We start from the raw sequence: 22,250 nt of genomic DNA on the forward strand, positions 1-22,250 counted from the left end.
CTCAGGCTTAGTAGAAAAGTCAAATAAACTGAGAATAAACCCCTACATCACCTGCTGGATTGACAACTGGCTCACAGATAGGACACAGGAGATCAGAATAGGGGAAGCTGCCTCTATAAAGAAGCCAGTCATCATTAGATTCCCCCAGGGTTCAGTGATGGGACATCTTCTGTTTGGTATCTACATCTGTGATGTAAAAGCGAATACCACAGGGATCTGGCTTATTAAGTTTGTAGATGACTGCATGCTAAGAATAGTTATTGAATCCCCAAATGACTTAGCCGTCTTGCAGGAAAGTTTATCCCAAACAAGTAACTGGTGCCAGAATCATGGACTGAAACTAAATGACAAAAATGATTTATTGTATCCTTTGGGAAGTCCTCTATCCAGGAGAACTACAACATTAACAATACACCCCTAAGAGTTGATCCAGTTGTTCAGGGTTTGGGGACTTATGTGGACGGTGACTTAACTTTTGTCCAACATAGGTCCACTGTTGTAAGAAAGTCTTTCTGTAATGCACCGCTTATGAACAAAGAGATTTTGTCTAGATCTAGAGATGGCATTGTCCCCCTTTAATCAGCCCTCATTAGGCCAATAATGGAGTATAATATCCCCTTTGACATGCAGCTGTGTGGACACATGCAACAACTGGAACACCCACAGAGATACCTTACTAAAAGGATACAAGGCCTAAACAACATGGCCTACATGGACTGACTCAAAGCCCTGTCACTATACTCTATATCCTACAGACCACTAAGAGGAAACCTGTGTCTGTCACATGAGACATCCTCTGACCCAATACTGAACCAAAGCACCTACTGTATGTCAGCAAATCAAATAACATCAGAAATACTCTGTCCAAGGATCTAAACCTTTTGTGGATCATGAAAAAAATTGTTTGTAGGGATTGGTATATCTCACAGAGGGGATCACCTACAGAACACCGACAGCCCAAAACACTGTCACCCAAATGGCCGATGCCATATGGTCGACACTCACAATGTCGACAGCGCCAGAACTTCACAAAAAAGGAAAATAAAATTTCCTGCCCCCCACACCCCCCCGTACTTTTAATATACCAACTCCAAGATCGCACTACAGTGCAAGAATGGAAAGTTTTCCATTCAGCACTATTGGGAGATAGCGTTTCCCCATTGTCGATATTCTAAATGTCGACCATATGGCATTGGCCATATGGGTGTCGGTGTTGAGAGCTGTTGGCATTCTGTATGGGACCCCTCATAGAAGATACCACTGCTCTGGAACAGACTCCCCAGCCACAAAAAACAAAGCTCATCCCTGTCCATATTTATGTGCAACTTTGATCTATGGATGGGAAGTAGAAAATATATCTCAGGATTACACAATGTACTAGCAATGGGCAGAGGCAGCACTTAAATGCTTAGTGCCATGCACGGACCCCCTCAAATTATCCAAGTTGTTCTCACTACGGATAACTTACAGTTATTGACCATGGGATAGGTAAGGCCAGCCTACCATAAAATGGTTTAGGTTAATTCAAGCATTAGAAAGGAAACTGGCTAGACTTTAAATGGCCCACAAGGACAGCTAACCTAGCACTTACCTATGAACCTATGAAGTACAGAGCTAAAATATTTCAGGTATGAGCAATAATGTTCTTCTAGCCTTAGCCTACCAATATACAAAAACAGTTGTTCCTGTAATATGTGCCCAGGCTGTTCTTAAAATATCTAAACTAGTACTTGCTTTACTGTAATTTGGTAGTCTATTCCATGCATCAGCTTCTCTCTCAGAGAACCAGTTAGTACACTTCTCATTCCTATAGAATCTTCTACATAGGTCATCTGATGAGTTTCTACAACTTTTGGATAACTTCAAACATTTCCAGAGGTAGTTCTCTCAAAATGCCCTATATACCTGAATAATGTCTCCTCTTAAGTATCAATATAAGACATTGTACAACTACAGATATTTAAGTCTTTCATAGTAATTTACATTTTCAAAGCCATAGATGCCCTCGGTATATTTCTGCTGTACTCTTTCCAGTTTACTCACACTTGTTTTCTTATAAGGTTTACATATTGTTATTCTATACTCAAGTTTGGGTCTAATATAAATAACAAACAGTGACTTCATCATTTCTGATTTCCTAGACTTTATAAATCTTTTTATGCAATCAATCTATGCTTCTATAACTATCATTAACCAATTGTTTGATGATTAGAAAAACACAAAGTTGGATCTACCCATATAGCCAGATCCTTAAATGAATCTACAGTTTCAATCATTGTGTCCTGTATTAAGTATTCCCCTTTAAATTTCTGTCTCCCAAAAATCACATGCTTAGTTTTTGATGCATTTATTAGCATATTCTCATATGCCCAAATGGTCAGTTTAGTCAAGTTCTTTTGCAGACGTGCCCTACTTGTAACACATATAATCGGTTTACCCATTTTCAAGTCAGCTGCATAGAAGACTGTAGAATATCTCAGATGAAAAGGATAGATCTGCAAAACACAATATAAACAAGTATGGGTCTAGGATAGAGCCCTGAGGGACACCCTGACTGTAACCTTGAGTTTCACCTGTCCGATTACTGTATGATACTTCAACTTGCCATGTTCTATTTGTAAGCCATGCAGCTATTCCTCTCATCAAGAGCACATCAATATCTAGTTGTTCTAATTTATTGATCAGTGTTTTGTGTATGACCAATGCTGAAGTTAAATCTATATAAATTACATCACAACACAATTCTTTCATTCATAGCTATTATTATATTATTATAGCACATCATGTTACAGGTGGTACTAGATCTATTTTCAACATACGAATGCTGAGATATGATTTTAAATCCCAATCTTTCCAATTCTGGCAATAATTTATCCATTATAACCTTCTCCATTATTTTCCACAACATAAAAGTAAACTAATGCGTATGAATGAATCTGGGTTTGTCCTACTTCCCTTTCCTTAAAGACAGGTTTAACAAGTGCATGTCTCTAGTCATGAGGAATCTGTCCATATTTATATGACTTAGTAAATAACAAATATAATGACGCTGCAAGTTCATACTTCCCTGTGCTTTGTATTTATCCAGTTTACAACACTAGAGAAATGGAGCTGTTAGATAAATTAAAAAGAAACAAAGTATATAGAATTATGAAACCAGATAAAGGTGGGGTTATTGTCATCTTTGATTCAATAGAATACTTCAGTGCTATATTTAATATTTTGTGGACTCAAGAGACTTATAAGGAGGTTTCAAAAAATAAATCACTGATAGCTATAAAAACCTAGACCTCACCCTCTTTGATTGGTTCAGCCAAGGTTTAATTAATAGGAAGGTGTATAATTTATTAAACCCCTATGCTACTATACCTTCTACCTTCAGGATACCGAAGATTCATTAGAGTATAGAAAATCCTTCATTTAGGCCAACAGTGGCAGTTCAAGGTTCCAAGCCATATCCACTGGCATTTTTTGTTGACAGATCACTTAAACCAAACAATGCACGCTGGTGTCCAACTCTCTACGTCATTCCGACTAGAGTATAGCGACACTGTAAGGCTCACTCAGCCTAGTACACTGCTGTAATCTACTCAACGTCGCTGAATGCTAACTTGACTTTGCTCTACCTAGCGGGACTGCGACGTCCTATACTATATATTGCACTGTTGAAATTCAGCATGCTGGCCTGAAACACCTGCAAAACCCCTTCTATACACTCTGTCTGTCCACCGAACAGTAGTTAAACCTTTTAGGACATCACTAGCTGTAATACTTTCCCCTACCAGACCTATCACAGAGGCCACAGATTTCCGCTGTAACTCCCATTAACTGGAGTCAGGCGTCTGCAGCTCTGGGCCCCAAGTGGACACCGGACCGTTTTCACTGCATAGTAGCTTCACCTTGGAATTATGAGATAACTGGGACTCCAGATTACAGGCCAAGGTAGAGTAGGCGTGGAGGCAAGTACTTCCTTTCCCAACCTGGTTTACCTGATTAGAACTCCTTTATCTCTGGACCCCTACTGCTACCGAAACTAAGTTTACTGTAAGGCAACTTTACAAAGGAATTCCCTGATGAATGGGAAGGCCAGGTCTCACTAACTGATAACATTTATTGTTAGTATTTATTATAGAATACATTCATCCTGAACCCTTTGCCTGAATATTATCTTGTCAGAAAGTGTTGCTCATGTAAAGGTTTTACTTGTTTTTGCTGTATACTATATGCTTAAATTTGTTGATGTGATCTTCCTCCAATGTTTATTGCTCTGCACCTAGTAATTTTAGTGATACTGTTTTTGTTTAATTACTTATCCACTGCTACTACTTTCTGCTACTAGCTACTTAGCTCTTTTCACTCACTATCTCTCTCCTTCCTTTACCTTATAACAGAGTGAGCAGCTGTAAAACTCAAGCAAAGTCCCTTTCCAGACTCCTTCCCTCTGGGATCAAAGGAACCTCAGACCTGTGCCCATAACGGACACTATCAAGAGGCAGCGACCTATCCTGTGTATATAAGTATGTTATGTTTCCTAGCTAGAGCAGACTTACTCTATTTGTGTACCTCGGGTTAAGCAACCCTCCAGCACCTCCTGCAGCCTACTTATTCCCCCTTCCACATTAGATACCTCCATCTTAACTCTATCTTTATCTACCTCTACTATCCTTAATTGTTAGCATACTTCTCTCCTTCCCCCCTCCCCCTCTCGTACCTAGTCCCCTGCTATACGGCCTGTTCCTATAATCATACTTCTTCCACATAGGGGCACCTCCATCATAGTTCTCCTGTGTTCTCCTTTTTCTTCCACCCTGCTTATCTTCTGCCTTCATTACACTTTCTTATCGTAAGCTTTCTTCCTGACCTGCTTTTTTTTTCTTTTTAAAATAATCTCTTTTACCTTACCTGTTATCCTCTCACTTTATATCCTCTACATTCTTACCTGTACTCATTACAGAAATTACTTATCATTTTCTTTCTCTAACTCACTGTCTTACCTGTTTTTCTCCCTATCTCTGATTGTTTCCTGCTGAACTTCTCTCTCTTGTGTCTACCCGCTCCGTTCGCCCTGCGGGCTCACTCCGCTCCCCACCCTACCCCCAATTCCCACCCACCCCCAGGGGTCCTACCTTTATACTTGCTTAGACACTCCCCCTACTAATTAACCACTTATCTCTCTCCCTGCACACACCACCTATTTCACACCATACTCTTAATCCTACAACCACACCCTCTCTCCACACATTTATCTTACTGCCTCACCTTACTCTACTGTTCTCACCACACAGTCCTATACTTACTAAGCTCATCTCTATAGGAGCATGCCTTCAAACCTTAACTCAATCTATTCATTTCTTCTTCTTAACATCCTTCTCTACTACTATACTCTTACCTCCTATGAATATCCTATCCTTAGCCAACCTCCTGTAATAGCCAAACACACCACATCTACACTTCCTCTACCTGACCAAATACATATTAATATACTATCAAGCTGTCCCTACCTTCCCCCTCTCTACCACAAAATACACTACTACAGATTCCAAACCTCTAAACGATTTTATCTAACACCCTGTAAAAACCTAAAAGTATTTCAAGTCCCACAAACACTTTTATTGATATATGGTGACATCCACCCCGACCCTGGCCCAAATACTCTCATAAGCCATACCCCATCAAACCTAACTTCTAACTGTTCTAGCTCACCTTTCTCATCTGACTCCCTCTGTATTGCTCACCTAAATATTCGTAGCATCAACAATAAAATCACACAACTCCATGCCTTAATAGATTTCTATGCCTTTGATATTCTCTGTCTCACTGAAACTTGGCTTAAACCTAGTACCAAAGACAACGAATTTACTCCCCCAGGTTATAGCACCTTAAGGCAAGATCGTCTTAGAAAAAAGGGCGGGGGAGTAGCCCTTTTATACAAATCCCAACTACAGGTAGCCTTAATTGACTCCTTGCCCCCCTCCCCAGCCAATGCTGAAATACTTTGTGCCAAACTCCAAGTTAATAAAACCAAAGCTATTTATATCATATGTTCTTACATCTCTCCAGGCAAGAACATTAACACACTAGAAAATATCCTAGGCTGGGTCTCCAGTAGCTTTCCCCAAGAAACCATAATCTTAGGAGATTTCAATATTGACTGGAACTCCTGCATATCTCCCAAACCCTCCATTCACATTAATCTCTTCAACTTTCAGCAAACCATTAACTCCCCTACTAGAATACACAAATCAACCCACAAACAAACCACTCTAGATTGGATACTAGTGAACAACAATCCCCTCTCCTATAAAACAGGAATACTCCCTGACAATATCAGTGACCATCTCCTAATCTTTATCACTAAACAAAAATACTACAATCCCAAGCAAGCTACCTATCGTACCATACGCAACAAAACAGATTTTAACCTAGCATCCTTTCAAAACGAACTCAAAGAATATGACTGGTCAACTCTAAAACACCTCCCAATAGACAAAGCAGTAACCCACTTCAACAATACCTTCCTTCAAATTCTTGACCATCATGCCCCACCCCGCTTAATTAGACTAAGCTCCAAGGCTGCCCCATGGCTCTCCAAAACTACTAAGCAAAATATGCGAGCTAGAAATAAATTATGGACTAAATGGAGGTCCACAAAAAACCCTACCGACCACCAAATCTTCAAACACCTCAGAAACACAACAAAGAAACTTATCTATCTGGATAAAAAAAACTATCACTTTAAATATCAACAAAACCAAAACCCCAAACAATTTTGGTCAGGAATAAACAAACTACTCCATCCAGGGAACACCAAAACTCCTACCCCAGCTAGCCTAGCCCAAACCCAACCTGACATAATAGCCAACACCTTCAATGACTTCTTCTCTCAAACAGTCGCCTCTCTGGCAAACACCATGTCTCCCCCCCTATCCCTCCAAATAACCCCTACCCAAAACAGCACTCCCATGCTAAAGTTTAATACTGTCTCCACAACCTTTATCGTAAACTACTATCTAAACTCAAACCCTGCACCCCTTCTGCCGACAAGCTACCAGCTGAATATCTTCAACTAGCTGCAACCGAACTAGCCTACCCGGTCTCCATCTTAATAAACAGAACTATAACTGAGTCCAAAATCCCTTCTTGTTGGAAAATCTCCCATATCATTCCACACCATAAAGGAGGTAACTCTAATGAACTCTCCAATTTTCGGCCTATTGCCCTTCTATCTCCTCTATCCAAAATAATGGAACGCTGCATACACCATCAACTCTTACATCATCTCTTGAATAACAACTTGCTTGTAGACTCACAACATGGTTTCAGGCCCTACCACAGTACCTCTACTGCCCTTCTCTCCTTCACTGACATAATCAACAAAAATCGCAACAACAACCTGTTCTCCTCTGCACTATTCTTAGACCTCTCGAAAGCATTCGATATGGTCAACCATCAGCTTCTCCTCCACACTCTACAATCCCTGTCACTTGACTCACTAGCACTACAGTGGTTTGACTCCTATTTGACAAACAGAAAACAAGCAGTCCTTTGGGACAGCCATCTATCCTCTCAACTCCCAGTGACTATAGGCGTCCCACAAGGGTCCATCCTAGGTCCCCTACTTTTCTCTATATTCATAAATAACCTGCCTACTTCCCTCCCTACATCCACTTGTATACAGTATGCTGACGATTCTACTCTCATCTGCTCTGCTCCATCCCCAGTTGAACTCCACTCCTCTACCCAATTGGCTTTCACAGCTGCAGAAAAATGGTTTAAACATATCTGTCTCCTCCTAAATCCCAAAAAAAACAAACTTCTACTTTTCACCCCAACCCTAAAATCCACCCCTATCACTTTTTCCATTGTGTCCTGCAATGGCACTATCATTAAACCTGATGATTCCACAAAACTGCTAGGTGTTACCATAGACAATCAGCTAAACTTTGACCATCACATTGATTTAACTATCAAGACAGTACATAAAAAGATAGGTGCCCTCTACAGACTCAAACCCTTTCTTACTGCCACATCCCGAGTATCCCTTGCTCAAACTCACCTCATCTCTACACTACTGTATGCCTCTCCTTCCTTTATCAACATTTGTAAAGCTAACCTTCAGAAACTTAATCTAGCCTACCATAGTATTGCCAGATTTGCAACTGGCTCTCCTTTCCATACTCACCACTGTCTTAACTTAAAGAAACTCAACTGGCTAGAACTTCCAAACCTAATACTCCTACAGCAACTAGTCATGACTTTTAAAATTCTACATTACCCTCCAACACACCCATACTGAACAACCTAATCACACCTTATAAAAATCTTAGTACACTTCGCTCAGCCAACAAGCTCCTAGTAACTACTCTCAAATCTCATAATAAAGCAGGTGACTCCTTATTTGCAAATACTGTCGGATCATGTTGGAATAAACTTCCCACTGAACTGACCTCCCTAAGCTCATGTTACCTTTTCAAAAAACAGATTAGAAATCATTTACAAAATCACTGGCTATGCCCATGCTCCAATCCTGACTGATAACTGCTATACTACCTGCTTTCATAGCTAACACTGTATATTATATATTATATAGTATCTCTCTCTTTGACAATGTTTGTTTCTTTCTTTTTTAGTATGACAGTGGAGTTTTCCTCCTTAACCCTTTGCAGAAAATAGACACTTATCTGGCCTGACTATATCAGCAATACTATATATTCATTTGTACTTCACTTTTTTTTTTTTTTTTTTTGCAGTCAATGTTTTCAATGTTTTCATTGTTTTATTGTTTGAGTGTTTACTTGATTTAGTGTTTTAGTTTCTTTAAACTGTATTATAGCGGAGCTTTTCTCCTCGGGCCTCTGCTGAAAATGGACATGTATCCAGCCAGACTAGCCCGGTTAACAAATGTAAAATAAAATAAAATAAATAAAATAAAAATATATACAGTGGTGAATCACCTCATTAAAGATTCAGGGGATCTTTTGGATAGGATGATAAATGATTTAAGTACAACACTAATGGAGTATTTAAGTATCGATGTTATGGATCTGTATTCCTTTGTAGGAAGGACTGGGCTTAATTATAGAAGCCTTGTTGGAAATGGATTTTCTTAAAATACTGACATTAAGACACTGATGGGGTGTATGGAATTGATTTTAACCAACAATTTCATATTTTTTGAGGAAGAGATATTTAAACAAAATAAAGGAGTCTAAATGTGAGCAGTGTGTGCCTCCATATATGCACATTTGGTTAGGTAATCATGGAATAAGAGATAAACACAATCGAGCATTCAAGGAAGGATAGTAATATCCAGAACCTTTAATAAGTCAAGAAAAATGAAATTAACGCTTTAACCTAAATCACCACATTTTCGTCCTATAAATAAGACACTTCATCAGATAGACATATTATGTTAACAGCAGTAATTTAACTCCACTTACGTCCAGAAAGCACCAATAGAAAGCTTTAATCAATTAACATTTTAAATGAAGCATCTTTCTTTAAATGTGCAGACGCACATTTAATCAAGATTATAATTGAAAGGGAATGGGATCAATTTCTAAGACTGCTTAGCCTCCCTAATATAGCTCGTTCATCTTTTAAGACTGTCTTCAGGATGGGACGGAGTATTAAGAATCTTTTGGAAAATGGCAAAGTCCAGAATAATATTTGGGACAAGTAGAGAAAAGGGACATATAACTGTGGGGCATGTTCCCAATGTCTGTATATATAGTTCATAATGAAAAGGTGTCTATTCCGAAGCATGACATGTGGACTGAGGGTAAAACACACACTAGCTGTAACATGACTAGGATAGTATACCAAGCTCAGTGTAAATAATAATAATAATAATAATAATAATAATAATAATAATAATAATAATATAATAATAAAGTATGTGAAGCATTTTACACTGGGAAAACTGAAAGAACATTGAAGAAAAGAATCTATGAACACTGTTATGCTATACGGACTAAAAGGAGAACAATGCATTATTTAAGCATACTCAGAGTTGTAAATTAGACAGTTTACATTTTGGTGTTAGAACATATCCCTTAAGATTTGAGAGATGGACACTGGGAGACAACAATTGAGTTTAAGGAATTATACTGGCAAATTATTTTGGAATCTAATAAGTTTCAGGGCTTAATGAAAACATTTCACTAGCCCTGGTGTTGAACTTGAGGAATGCCAAACTATGATTTATACATTCTGTGACATATATTTATGGGTTACTATTTTTTACACATACTGTTTCTGAGGATGTTCATACTGCAAAGGCTGTCAATACTGTTTTGAGGTTAAACAAGGGATTGTAATTAGTTATAAGTCCACTAGATGGAGTATTTGGTCATACAAATTTCAGCTTTCGACATAACATTCAAAAGAATTTATTTTTTAATATTTTATGAGTAAGTATATATCTTAAATATATGTTTAATTTTTTAAAATATCTTTACATTACTTGAGAATGGTATCTTTTAGAATGAGGTCTGCACATTTATAGAACGATGTTTCATTTAAAATGTTAATTGATTAAAACTTTCTATTGGTGCTTTCTGAATGTAAGTCGAGTTAAATTACAGCTGTTAACACAACATGACTATCTGATGAACTCTGTTATTTATAGGATGAAAATGTGGTGATTTAAGTTAAAACATTAATTTCATTTTTATTGACTTATTAAAGTTCCTGGATTTTTTTTATTTATTTATTATTTATTTATCATTTGTTGACCGGGAAAGACCGACTAGGTTCCACAGAGCCTGTTTTCAGCAGAGGCCCGGGGAGAAATGCTCCAGATGCATGTCTTTGGAATATTACTAAATAGTGTCTGAGTCCTTCCTTGAGTGCTCTATTGTATTTTTTGTTTGTGGTTTTGGTTTTGACCACTCATCCGCGTGTATTTTGTTGGTATGGAATAAGGGATATGTGTTTGACTCTCAGTATTCCAAATTTTGGTCCAAATTATTTTAGATTTTTGGATATATTTATATAATGGACAGGTCTGATTGATATGGTGAAGGACTATATTTACTATTTAAACAACACCAATGTTTTTTTTTAATTTACTTTTTCCTTTTACTCCAACAGAATTAATTATTTAGGCATTAATATTTCTGTGATTGTTGGCAATTTTGTATCTAACATATACAGGAAAACTACTTTCAGCAATAGTTAGCTACATTATGACAGATGCCATCCTTTCAAAATGAAAAAAGGTTTAGTTAAGGGGCAATTCGTTTGTTTGTCTAGGATGACTTCTTGTGATGTTTTATACCACAATGAATGTGAAAAGTTAGTCAATATGTTTCTTGAAAGAGGCTATCCAAGGAAATTAGTGATGGACATTAAAAATGAAATTATGGTAGAAGAAATGATTTCCTACCTCTGTTGGGGTTGGAATTGACTAGGTTAATTGATACAGTGGATTACACACAAACTGAAAAAGATGGATATAATCCCTATGAGAGAACTTTAGTCATAAAATACAATTCTGAATGTTCAAAGGTAAAGGATATTGTTAAACATAAATGGATTCTTTTTAGCGCCAATGAACATATTTCAAATTGTAGGATTTAATCTTTGTTTTGTTTTTTAAAACCGAACATAATATTAAATCCATTTTCGAGCATAAGAAGGGTGGAGCACAAAGGAATAAAGAATTAAAGGGGACATGTTAGTGTGGATTTTGTAAACAAAGTCCTTATATTTTTCGAGAGGAAAAGTGGTGACCTTATGGAAGCGAGGGGGTTGTGGTTAAATCACAAGTAGGTAATTGTCAAACTAAAGGTGTTGTATATTTAGTGATTTGCTCCATCTGTTCTAGTTTTTATTTGGGTAAAACGGAATGGGTTCTGAGAAGAACATATGAACTCAACTACAATAAAAAAATGTTCTATATAAACATTCCACTAGTAAAGGGTACAAAAAATTTGTTTTTTATATCTTAGAAAACATTCCAAATGAAGAGAGAGGTGGAGCTTGGGAGAATAAACCCGAATATAAGGAACTCTTTTGGCAGGTTAAATTAAATGCTTTTGAGCATCCCAGTTTAAACGAAAATAGTACAATACTTCCAGTATTAAAGAACAGGGCAGCTAAATTATGAATTTTTTAAAAATAATGTAAATTCAAGAAGTGTGAGGTGGTTCAATATATTCTGACAGATTTTTAATGGTTTTGATTTATGTTAATTTTATAATATTGTTGAAATTATTTAAACATCTTATTTACTAATTATAGACATGTTTTTGTATAATACTTTGAGTGCATACACATTTTTGAGCTGGAGTGATATATTTGTTTTTCATTGGGATGACTTGGAGTTTCCCATTAAGTGGGTGGGATCCTCTTCTTTGAGGAAGTTACGTAACTCAGGGATTTGAATGGAGGAAGCAGTTCTGATGAAGTCCATTAATTTACAGGACAAAAGTGCTTAACTGCTACTCATGAACAGAGTTGTAACATTCTGTTTTTTACTTTTACCTTAGAATAAATTTGGAGGTGCTCTTTACCTTGGATTAAATATTTTTTATTAAGCACTGACAACTGATCTTGATGGTTCCAGCTATTCCTTTTGTGCAGATTTTAACGTTTGTTTTTTGGCTTAGCTATGTACTTCTGTGTTTTTGTCAACCCAACTATGGAAGACTTGTTGAAAATGCTTATTGAGTCTATGATGGACACTGACCAGAAGCTGATATAAATGTAGTAAGGGTAGGTTGTACTTGCAGATGTAGTCTCTAACCCCAGAAATGAGGGGTGATGCTTTTGAGCATTATGTCACCCCAGAGAACCAAGACTGACTAGACTGCGATAAAAATCCCGTTAACCTGTCATCCAGTATTTATTTGTAACAGCATTATTTCTGAGCATATTTCACATGGTACAAATCTGGAACTGCTGGAAGTCCTGGCTACACTCAGTGAAATTTGTTATTACATTATAGCCAAGTACAGGTTCCCATCTGCGACCACTTCAGAACATCTAGAATTGCTTAACCAGTTAAAAGGTACGTGCGGCTTCAGTTATCCACCATTAACTGGCAAACATTTACTTCCAAGAAGAAATATGCCCAGAGATTTTTGGACTTTATAAATGCTGCTGCACTTGACCAAATTGACCTACTACCCCCCCCAGAGGTGTTAATCTTCTTGACCTTATCCTCATCAACATTTCTCCCAGTTGCTCCACCCCACTTGTTACCCCTTTCCTTGACAAATCTGACCATCTGTCTCTGATCGTCCCTACAAAAACCTGCTTTAGGTCTGTAATAACTCCACTCCTTTTAGGGATTACTCCAAAACCAATTATTTACTCTGTACTGGTATTACTGACAATTGCAAATGTGGTAGCTCCCCAAAAACCTTGTAACTGAGGCTACTGGCTACTGCTCTGATTTTTACACACTCTTGGATAGATGTACTGAGGCATCTGTATCAGTCTGGACTAAGCATAATGGCAAGTTCATAGGTTCATAGGTAGGTACTAGGCTATCGGTCCTAGGGCCTCTACAAGGTTCCTCTTGAAGAGGGCCATTGAGGCGTTCTGCCTGACATGTATAGACAGCCTATTCCAGAGTATGGAGAGTCTCTGGGTCAGGAACCTATCCCTCCAGCATGTTCTATTCATCGTGATGACAAGATTAAGATCTCTGGAGCGTGTGGCTCAGAGGGATTGGGATTTCTTTAAGTGTAGCATGTCCAACAACTCTGGGTTTGACATGGCCTTGTATGTTAGGCAGAGATCGCCTCTGAGTAGGCGATATGTGAAAGAGTATAGCTGGAGTTTCTTTAGATGGTCAGCATAAGGTATCTGCTTTAGGCCTGTGATTCTTTTTGTGAGGTATTTCTGCGGCCTTTCTAGTTGTTGCAGATGTCTGGTGAAGTACATACCAAATGGGGCATTGTATTCTGTAATGGGTCTAATGAGGGATGAGTACAGAGGGACAATGACCTCCTTTTTTCTGGATGAAAAGCCCTTAGTGATGAGGTGTGCCACATAGAAGGATTTTCTAACTGTTGTGGCTATGTGGTTATCAAAGGTGAGACCACTGTCCACCTGTGTCCCTAGGTCTCTTATCACACTTTTGGTGTTTAGTGTACTGCCACCTATGTGGTAGTTCACAGGTATGTGGTTTTTCCCAAAGGGGACAACTATACATTTTTTGGCATTTAGCATGAGCCCATGGCTCTGGCACCAGGCATCTGTTTCGGTACGGCCTTTTTGTAGTATATCCACATCATTTGGGGATTCAGTAATGGCTCCCAGCTTGCAGTCATCTGCAAACTTTGTACATCAGAGTCTCTTAGTGTTGGTCTGTACTTCAGAGAAGTAGATGCCAAACAAGAGTGGTCCCAGGACAGAACCCTGCAGTACACCACTTGTCACTTATCTGGAGTTGGATTTGGAGTCGGCTACTTTTACAGTGAGTGTTCTGTCAGTAAGCTAGTTTGCAACCCATCGAGTGACACAGGGATTAATGCCCAGCTTAGTAAGTTTATCAATGATTCCAGAGTGGGGGATGGTGTCAAAAGCCTTGGCAAGGTTGAAACAGGCTGTGTGAACCACTTTGCCCTCTTCCATGGCTCTGGAGACTGATTTGAAGAAGTTGATCAGGTTCAGGAGGCAAGATCGGCCCTTCACGAACCCAAACTGGGTGGGATCCAGTGTTTGAAGGTTGCCAATGTCTTTGTTTATAAGTTCCATGATAATACGTTCCATGGGCTTGCAGATCAGGCTTGTCAGACTGATGGGACGGTAGTTACCGGGATCCAAGGTGGATCCCCCCTTGTGGAGTGGGATGACTGTAGCTGTGCGCCACTCTGTGGGCATGAAGCCTGAGGTGAGGCTATGATTAAACATGACACATAGGTGAGGTGCCAGTTAATTTTGTAGTTCATGCAGTACACAGCTCGAGATGTCATCTGTTTCCATGGATGCTGTATTCTTGGCTTTGGAGAGTGCAATTTCTACCTGAGTGGCCGTGATTACTGAAATTTGGCATTCTTTCGGTATTGAGATGGACCTTTTTGGGGGTGAGAGGGGGGTGAAGTTGGCACTGAATCTGCCAGGATATTAGTAATATCCTTGGGATCAGTATACCTAGTGTCATTCTGCTGTAGCTCAGAGCAGATCTGAGTATTGCATTTAGATTCTTGACATAGCTATAGCATGCTTTGTGGTTGTCTTTGGAATCTTTGGCAATTTTGTTTTCATAACTAGCTTTGGAAGATTTTATGAGGGATCTCAGCTTTCTACTGAGGCTAGTGAGGGACTTTTTTGAATCCTGGGTTCTTCCTCTTTTTTGCAACACTTTCTTCCTTCTGTTGTACATCTTGTTTATGGCAGGGGACCACCAGATTGGCTTCCTTTTTTAGAGGACAGTGTCTTGTTTCTATTTGGGATGGCTCAGTCCATGCATGAATGAATGTGCTTGTACAGCACCTTGGTTTAGGATTCAGCAGTTGAACTTCCAGTTTCCATCTGCATGGGTGTCATGAAGTTTGTTACTTCTGACTTGAGAAGCATGAAGTTGGCTTTGGAGAAGTTTTTTTTAATGGAGGTTTCCTTAAAGGGGGGTGAGATGTGGATGTCAATGGTGATTAGCTTATGGTCTGATCTGAGCAATGAGGGTGTGACCACTGGTGTGGAGAATTGATCTCCCATGTTGGTAATGACTATGTCTAGAATATTGGTACCCCTGGTGGGACTATGAATTAGTTGCTCTAGGGCATTGGAATTTATGAATTCCAAGAACCGTTGAGCAAAGGTGTTGGTACAGAAGTAGTTTTCCCAATTAATGGCAGGGTAGTTGAAATCACCCAGTACTAGGGTGTTTGGTTGCATCTTAGTATTTTCCAGTAAGTTTAGAAAGGTGTAGTGAGAATCTTGGGGCATGGTGGGGGATCTGTAGCAAGCTACAATTTGTATTCCAGTCTTACCTAGTGTTAGTTGCACCTGGGAATTTTAGATGCATTGTGTTGGGCAACCAGCATGGAGGTGTGAATATCCTTGGTGAATATGGAGACTCCTCCACCTTTAGTGTTTCGGTCCTGGTTTTGTGGCCAAAAAGTGTGGTATGAGTTGTAGCCTGGTATTGCAGGGGTGCTCTCTGGAGCTTTGACGCAGGCCTCAGTTACTGCACAGATATTGATGTTCTCCATGTTTAGGACAGCCTTGAGAGAGTGTATCTTGAAGTTTAGACTTCTAGCATTGAGTAGCATTACCTTCAGATTTTGCTTGCTTTACCCATTACAGTGGTGGTTTTGTCCTTTGAACCTTGCCTAAAAAAGGCACTATAGGGGTGGCAAGAGCCTTAGTCAGTGACCTGAATCTCAGCGGCGACAGGTGCAAACCATCTCTTGCACACCATTGTGGTTTGTCGATCATGTCATGCCAGGCAGACAGATATTGGATCCCCTTTGAATGACACCAGAAGCTTAGCCAATTATTGAAGTCAATCATTTTTGTCCTTATACTGTGGTGTCATTCTGGGTGATGGCAGGATGCTACTCAGGGCTAGGGCCATACCTGCCTGAGCTACATGATCCGAGAGCTCTTCCAAGTCTCTTTTCATGTAGTCCAGGGAGGTATGTCTCAAGTCATTCACTCCAACATGGACAATGACAGAGTCATATTTGTACCTGCTGTGGAGTGACTTGAGTGCATGCGTTATGTGGTGGATCCTAGCACCTAGCAGGCAACTAACTGTAATTTTCTCCTTGTTCAGCTTGGTGAGTGGGACATCAGTGTGCCTGGCTACAGAGTCACCTATGACTAAAGTGTTGGGTATGTTGTCTTGCCTTGGGGGCTGCTATTGGGTGGTACACTGGTGTTATGAGCTATGCAATGCTTTGGTTGTGTTTTGGGGTGGTGTTTGTTTGCGTTTCAGCTTCGGAGGTCCTTGTTGCTTGGGCAAGTTAATTTTAAGAACCTCTGCATATGTGAGTTTTGTGTTGCTATGTGTGAGTTTTGGTGGTGAAGGTTTTGAAGGACTATGTGTTGTTTGAGGTGTTGTGTGGGTGTTAACCTTCTCCTCTTGACTGTCTAGCACAATCTTGGCCAGAGAGATCTTTGCTTCCAGTTTGGCTGTGTAAGTGCATCTCTCACAGGTTGTAGTGTTTGCTGGTAGGAGGAGAGGGTTGTCTGTGTACATGAGGCAATTGCTGCATTGCCCCAGTATGCCCAGATTCACCAGGTGGACAGGAGAAATCACCGGAAGCTGACTCTTGGACATGCCTGGTTAAATGCTTTCCTTGTGTAGTACAAGAGCTGTTTTCACTTACATTTTGGCAAGGTTCTTGCAATTGTAGGCTGTCTAGTGCCTACGACTATTTTCTCCTTATTACCAAGGAGAGCTGAGTGCTTGTAACAAATTAAGACTTCCTAGTGCTTTTTAGCGAGTTTTAGAGCAAGTGCTAGTCACAGGTATACAGATTGTGGTGTTACTGCTGATAAACTAGCTAGTTCTAAGAGAAAATTTGAAGAGCAGACTTTCTGGCACTGGGAATACTTTAACCTTAGCCCCTCGTTGCACAAATGTGCGCAAACATGCATATTTATGCCGGAAAGTTGAAAAGGATAGAAATCAGCCCAAAATGGCCAATACAATTGCAATTTCAGAGCTGGAAACCACTCCTCCAGTGTTAGATAGGCAGTACAATGCTCCCACTCTCACAGGTAAGCAGTAGGACTTCCCTCTACCACAGCAAGGTCTGGATAGCCCTGAACACTGAAACTAAAGTCCTGAAACCAGCAAAGCCTGGACACTGGGCTATTCTAGTTAGAAAAGGTGGGAAATTAGCAAAGCTAGAATTTTTTTTTGTTAAATCAGGCTAAACAATGCAGTTATACAGTAAATAAGCACAAGAAGTTTAGAACAAAACCCACATGGTGGAACTACCTCATCAGCAAACTCTATAATAAAACATAAAAACTCCTGGCCATCACTTCAGGATGCCCACTTTATCATTACAAAAGAGATTTAAAACTTGTAACTATGAAGAACTCAGTGAGGGCAGAGTCAACTGACTGATAACTAAATACTCAGCAGCCATTTTGTACCACTATCCTTCTTACTGCAAGAAAAATAATCTCATTCCAGGTAATTTCATAGACACACTTCATGTCATTGGTAGAGAAAGCATGTAGTAGTGTGTAATGTGCACATAACTGCAGAGTGGTCACTTATAGAATCTGGGAACAAATTAGGTAGTCAGTGTGGCCAGTTTCAGTAGTAGACCTCATGTCTGGAATATGGCCTGTGACAGTACAGCACTCCTAGTTGGAGAAAACACAGTGTGGGAGAGAACAGGAATGGGCTGAAAACTTGATGGTATGAAATGCTTTTAATAACGATAGTCACTGAAGATATAACAGTGTGTTCCCCACATGAGGTAGGCCAGAGGTAAGGGTGGCTCTCCTTGACATACCAAGAAGCAGACTTTAGTAACCAGTGTGAATGACCTGACCATGTGACCAGTGCTAACTTTGTTGCTGTTGGTTATATGAGTATAGTGATGTGATGATCAGAGATTTAAATGGGAACCTTAGCTTCATATTACACAACCATCCCTGCCCTTATATATGTAGGCAGGCTGTATTAATGTGTATCATGGCATCTCTTTGTGCTGGCCCCAAGCCCTGATAAATGGGGAGGGTTGCGTCAGGAAGGGCATCCGGCGTAAAACATCTGCAAAAATTACTTATGCGGAGAACTTTTCATAATTACATACCAGATCGGTGAAGGCCCGGGTTAACAACGACCGCCACCAGTACTGTTAGCCAACAGGGTGCTGGCGGAAATTGGGCTACTGTTGGCCGAAGAAGAAGAGGAGGGTGAAGGCATGCCCGAAGGCAGGAAGAGAGGAGGAAGGTTAGGAGTGTAGTACTGAGGGTAGGAACTTTGAATGTTGGCAGTATGACTGGTATAGGAAGAGAGCTAGCTGATATGATGGAGAGAAGGAAGGTTGATATATTGTGCGTGCAAGAGACCAGATGGAAGGGAAGTAAGGCCAAGTGTATAGGAAGCGGGTTCAAATTGTTCTATCATGGTGTGGATGGCAGAAGAAATGGGGTAGGGGTTATCCTAATGGAACAGTATGCCAAGAGTGTTTTGGAGGTGAAGAGATGTCTGATAGAGTGATGTTTATGAAGCTTGAAATTTATGATGTAATGATGAATGTTGTTAGTGTATATGCTCCAAAAGTTGGGTGTGCGATGGATGAGAAAGAAAAATTTTGGAGTGAGTTGGATGAAGTGGTGGTGAGTGTACCCAAGGGTGAGAGACTAGTGATTGGAGCGGACTTCAATGGGCATGTTGGTGAAATGAACAGAGGGGAATGAGGAAGTGATGGTTAGGTATGGTGTTAAGGAGAGGGATGCAGAAGGTCAGATGATTGTGGATTTTGCGAAAAGGATGGACATGGCTGTGGTGAATACATATTTTAAGAAGAGGGAGGAGCATAGGGTGACATACAAGAGGGGAGGAAGATGCACACAGGTGGATTATATGGCTAGACAGAGGGACAGAGCTGGGAAAGATGTGCAGCAGGTAAGGGTGATAAAGGACAGTGAGGGAAACGTACTCACAAGTGAGGAGAGTGTATTGAGTAGATGGAAAGAGTACTTTGAAAGGCTGATAAATGAAGAGAATGAGAGAGAGAGAAGGTTGGATGATGTGGGGATAGTGAATCAGGAAGTGAAGCAGATTAGCAAGGAGGTAGTAAGGACAGCTATGAAGAGGATGAAGAATGAAAAGGCTGTTGGCCCAGATGACATACCAGTGGAAGCATGGAGGTGCTTAGAAGAAATGGCAGTGGAATTTTTAACCAGATTGTTTAATGAAATTTTGGAAAGTCAGAGGATGCCTGAGGAGTGGAGAAAGAGTGTTTTGGTACCTATCTTTAAGAATAAGGGTGATGTGCAGAGCTGCAGTAACTACAGAGGGATAAAATTGATCAGTCACAGCTTGAAGTTATGGGAAAGAGTAGTGGAAGCTAGTTTAAGAAGGGAGGTGATGATTGGTGATCAGCAGTATGGTTTCATGCCAGGAAAGAGCACTACAGATGCAATATTTGCTCTGAGAGTGTTGTTGGAGAAATACAGAGAAGGTCAGAAGGAGTTGCATTGTGTTTTTGTGGACTTAGAAAAAGCATATGACAGGGTGCCTAGAGAGAAGTTGTGGTATTGTATGAGGAAGTCGGGAGTGGCAGAGAAGTATGTAAGAGTGGTACAGGATATGTACAAGGGTAGTGTGACATTGGTGAGGACTGTGACAGATATGTTTAAGGTGGAGGTGGGATTGCATCAAGGATCAGCTCTGAGCCCTTTCTTATTTGCAATGGTGATGGACAGGTTGACAGATGAGATTAGACAGGAGGCCCCTTGGACTATGATGTTTGCAGATGACATTGTGATATGTAGTGAGAGTAGGGACCAGGTTGACGAGAAACTGGAGAGGTGGAGATATGCTTTAGAGAGGAGAGGAATGAAGGTCAGCAGGGCTAAAACAGAATATATGTGTGTAAATGAGAGGGGGGGGTAGAGGAATGCTGAGGATGCAGGGAGTAGTGTTGGTAAAGGTGGATGAGTTTAAGTACTTGGGATCAACAGTTCAGAGTAATGGTGAGTATGGAAGAGAGGTGAAGAAGAGAGTACAGGCAGGGTGGAATGGGTGGAGAAGAGTGTCAGGAGTGATTTGTGACAGACGGGTACCAATAAGAGTGAAAGGGAAGGTCTACAAGAGGGTAGTGAGGCCAGCTATGTTATATGGGTTGGAGACGGTAGCATTGTCAAAAAGGCAGGAGTCAGAGCTGGATGTGGCAGAGTTAAAGATGTTAAGATTTGCACTGGGTGTGACGAGGATGGACAGGATTAGGAATAAGTATATTAGAGGGTCAGCCCAGGTTGGAAGGTTTGGAGACAAAGCAAGAGAGGCGAGATTATGTTGGTTTGGACATGTGCTGAGGAGGGATGCTGGGTATATTGGGAGAAGGATGCTAAGGATGGAGCTGCCAGGTAAGAGGAAAAGAGGAAGTCCTAAGATGAGGTTTATGGATGTGGTGAGAGAGGACATGCAGGCGGTTGGTGCAGAGGACAGGAAGAAATGGAAACAGATGATCCACTGTGGTGACCCCTAACGGGAACAGCCAAAAGAAGATGATGATGATGGCAGTAGTTACATGTACTCATTAATACTACATGTATTAATAACATGTATGCATTAATACTTCATTAGGTACAGTGTGTTATGCTGTAATGATCTTATCATCTAGTCATGCATGGTCGGCAGACATTGTACAATGAGAAAGGTGAGAGCCACCTCACATGTGTGTTGCATGAAGGTGTCAGGTAACTGTAGGTGATGCTGCTTGTTACAAGTATAATACTTAAGTGTATTCCTTGTGTTAATAGAGATCTGTATAGAAGCAGATGTTTCTAAACACCAATAGCAATTTAAGTTGCTTTGATGACTGATAAACTGACATTTTAAACATGCAAACCTTAACAGTCTTTTATGTACTGAGACTCAAGATACTGAGCTGTACTCACTGCATTGTGCTAATGACTCAGATTAAAAGATATGTTTATTTCATTAGGGACTACATGCAGGGATAGGTGAAAGCAGGAACAATTGTGAGCATCTGCTGACAGCTTCTGTTTCAGGAAGAAATGGTGTAGATTCAGCTGATGGTATACCTCCTGCAAGATAACATGAAGAAGTGAACTAACAGGGAATAATTTTGAGAAATATTACTTTTACAGGAAGTTGGCTGCTGTGCATAGTTTCATACACACCTCTTATATTATCAATACATCAGTATGTACGATACTGGTGAGTGGGGTACAAAATGAGTGATACTGGTGAGTGGGGTACAAAATAAGTGATACTGATGAGTGGGGTACAAAATGAGTGATATTGGTGAGTGGGGTACAAAATGAGTAATACTGGTGAGTACGGTACGGAATGAATGATAGTGGTGATGTGGTGAGTGGGGTACGGAAGTCATTTGGACACTCGATAATCTACAATTACATCAACATTTACTGTACTGATTTATTCAGAAATTGTTACCATATTGCTAAGCTACAAATAGCTTGAGCTGATCCAGTGAAAATGTATTTATTTTATTTTATTTATTCACATTTGTTACCCGGGTTAGTCCAGCTAGGCTAGTAGCCCATTTTCATTGGAGACTCGAGGAGAAAAGCTCCAGTTACAAAAACAATTTACAGTAATGTAC

General features: G+C 40.0%; 1 protein-coding gene across 1 annotated transcript in view; it reads right to left on the reverse strand.

Moving 5' to 3' along the window:
- CRACDL (CRACD like) overlaps positions 1-22,250 on the reverse strand; it is a 328,296-nt gene that overhangs the window by 139,022 nt on the left and 167,024 nt on the right. The gene's annotated exons all lie outside the window — the stretch shown is intronic.

This window comes from Protopterus annectens, chromosome 5.part0 (assembly GCF_019279795.1).
Source record: "Protopterus annectens isolate FY-2018-M chromosome 5.part0, PAN1.0, whole genome shotgun sequence".
NCBI lineage: Eukaryota > Metazoa > Chordata > Ceratodontiformes > Protopteridae > Protopterus > Protopterus annectens.